The 2,882-nt window shown below is 57.7% G+C and overlaps 1 long non-coding RNA gene across 1 annotated transcript in view; it reads right to left on the reverse strand.

Annotated features, from left to right (window-relative positions):
- Positions 1-2,882, reverse strand: part of LOC113210900 (uncharacterized) — an 88,234-nt gene that overhangs the window by 8,195 nt on the left and 77,157 nt on the right. Inside the window, exon 2 of the long non-coding RNA XR_008011327.1 lies at positions 1,367-1,433. This is a non-coding gene — a long non-coding RNA (uncharacterized LOC113210900). The remainder of the gene's footprint in view (positions 1-1,366; positions 1,434-2,882) is intronic.

The following is a 2,882-nucleotide window of genomic DNA, read 5'->3' on the forward strand; positions in this document are numbered from 1 at the left end:
CGCTCCCCCTCCCTCTCTCTCTCTCTCTCTCTCTCTCTCTCTCTCTCACACACACACGTACGCACATGCACACACACGCCCGACCGCCACCGCGCCACGGTTATAATGAGGTTTGAGGGCCGCGCATCTCCGCCACCAGGGGGCCGCCCTGCGCCGCCCTGCGCCGCCCTGGCCGCGCTCGCGACACAACACCGAGCACTCCAGAGCAGACAGCAACAGGCCCGGGCGGGGCGGGGCGGGGCGGAGCACACCAGCCGGCAGCAAGTTTGAAATGAGAAGCGGCTAAGGCTGCGGCAAACGGCGCCGTTAATTCTTGTTTCACGAGATTAACTGAAAATTAGATGCTGCGAACTTGCAAGGCACGCTGCTGCTGCCGGTGCTGGCGGGCTGGCGGGAGACGAGATGACTCGTTCTGACTCGCGATGGAATGGAATGGGATGGCCGCCCCGCCCCCGCCCCCGCCTCGCCACCTACGCTACGACGTACCTAACAACACCACCAGCGCCAGCACCGCCAGAGCACGCCCCCTGCAGAACAGTGCACACCCCGACCACCAGGGGGCGCGGCCAGCCCACTTTTCAGTTTTCATCTCGGGAAACGGTCGCTTCCATGAAATATACACGGCGTGGCGAGCGCGGAAAAACTTGGTGCGGCCGAGCTGAGGGAGGGGGTAGTTGCGAGTGAAAGAAAAACCTCCGGCCTGCACAAGGTTTAGGAAAGGCCTGGTCCAGTCGGGGCGGCGGGGCACGCGATGCCTTAGCTGTCAAGTGCTGGTAGCGACCGTTGACAACACACAGGCCGCGTCACCCACACCACACACATCCATTTTCATCTCGAGTACGGCCGGTCGCGAGACGCGGAGCTGACTTCCGTGTGCACTTCCCCAGCCGGCTCGCCTAACAACCACCTGCAGAGCTGGTGGAAGTGAGGTGTGGTAAAGGGGGAGGGGCAAGGTGAGGGCGTCCAGGGAGAGCAACGAGAACGAACGAGCAGATCCAAACTCAGTCGAAAGAAATGAACCCGCGAGAAAATGAAGTTTAATCCCGGCGTAGCGGGGTGGGAACGAGGCTGGGAAAGCAGACGGACGGCGGCGGGCGGCCATCAGAGGTTCATGAAACAAGATCAAACCAAAAGGTGTGTGCATCAAAATATTGAACAAGTTTGTTTTTTGTTTTGCTTTTTAAGAAAGCTCTCCGAAAATGGCGGCGGCAGCAGCGCGGCGGGGGAGCCGGTGCTATTCGCTCTTCACGTTGCCCGCCCTGACAGCACCACTCCACTAACAAGCCACCCCGCCCCGCCCCGCCCCCGCCGCGCACCTTACATAATTACGCTCGGTGGATGGAGACCAGCCATCACTTCTTCTTACCCGTCTCACCTCGGCACGCCCCGCCCCCGCCGCACCAGGGGCTGCTGCTGCTACTGCGGCGGCCACACTGTGGAGAAGAAAAAGAGACAAAAGTTACGTTTACGTTCGTTTTCAGCGACGCAGTATAAAAAAAAATTCTGCTTCCGCACAACTTGTGCAAATCGCGAGACGAGCGCCGGGTTCAAGCGCCAGCTGCGAGCGAGACGCGGGAATGGTGCAAGATCCCCTGTTGCAGGCGCGCTCTCTGATTGTCTTTAAGCCCCACAAGTTCCAATCTGAGCCCTATGCGGCGAACAGGAAGCGGTCGCGGGGAGAAAGAGGGGGGGGAGGCTGACGGGGTACACGGCGCGACTGCTGAGGCTTTCCGTCTGTTTTATTATTGTAATTGCGCAGAGGGACCCCGCCGAATCCTCCCGCGGACTTATGTGCAGCGCAACTCATTTCCACCGGCGGAGTCGTCCGGAGCTCCTGCCTGGCGCCGGCATGGAGAGTGGTGCAAAATTTGTGCCTTTTGTAGTTGGGCGCTGCCAGAAACTTCTCATGGTCCAGGCATTGTCCACCGGGCAAAACAGAGAGAGAGAGGGGCAGAGAGAGAGAGAGAGAGAGAGAGAGAGAGAGAGAGAGAGAGAGAGTCGCTGCTGTGGGAAAGTTGACTGAGCCCTGTCGAGGGGCATACACAGCGCTCTCTTGAGGGGGAAGCTGTGCGGAAAAGAGAGGGAGGGAAGGAGCGGAGGGAGAGTCGAGCGCACAGGGAGCGGAGGCGGGGGATGGCAGGAAAGGTGAAGAAAATAAGAGAGAGGAGAGAGTTGGGATGAAAATGCTAACACGACGTCCTCTCCTCAACAAGGGCGGGGCGTGGCGGGCCCCGGGGCGCCCCGGCCAGGACGAGGGGCCGCCCCTGCACGCCCATACGTATGCGCATCCAGCGGACAGGACGGGCGGGCCGGCGGACGGACAGACGGCTTGTTATGTCCTGGCTGATAAGAACGAGCGGCGGGAAAAAAAATGGTCCCCGCGGCAGAAAGCTTGGCATGCATTTTCACCTGAATCGTCTTGTTCAAAACGAAGGCGAATGTCGAACAGAGCTCGCACACGTCAAACCGATTGTTTTGCCGGGCTCAGGCTACAATGATTTTTCTTAAAATTCTACAAACTCTATCGGAACGATTTATTTGGTACTAATGCACTAATTACCTCGCTGATTACTGTATGCTTGTATGATTGGCTGTCGAGTTTATGACCAACCTTACCTTGTCAGGTTTCTCTTTCATCATAAATAACACAACATGGTCAACAATTGTTTTTTCTTTCATCATGTACGATGTTGTCATTAATTATCGGAACTCAATACCATGGATCAGTGGCATGGTGACCCCAGCTAGGCTAGTTGATGAGGACGCACGAACAATGCCAACAGGGGGCCAAGGAAAAGCGAAGTTCAAATAACTGAGGGGGAAAGGGAGAGGAAGTAAGGTTTGGCCTGGTCAATCACCAGCCCGTCGAACCCCTAAAGAGA

Source organism: Frankliniella occidentalis, unplaced genomic scaffold (assembly GCF_000697945.3).
Source record: "Frankliniella occidentalis isolate FOCC.00 unplaced genomic scaffold, Focc_3.1 Scaffold85, whole genome shotgun sequence".
In the NCBI taxonomy this organism is placed as follows: domain Eukaryota; kingdom Metazoa; phylum Arthropoda; class Insecta; order Thysanoptera; family Thripidae; genus Frankliniella; species Frankliniella occidentalis.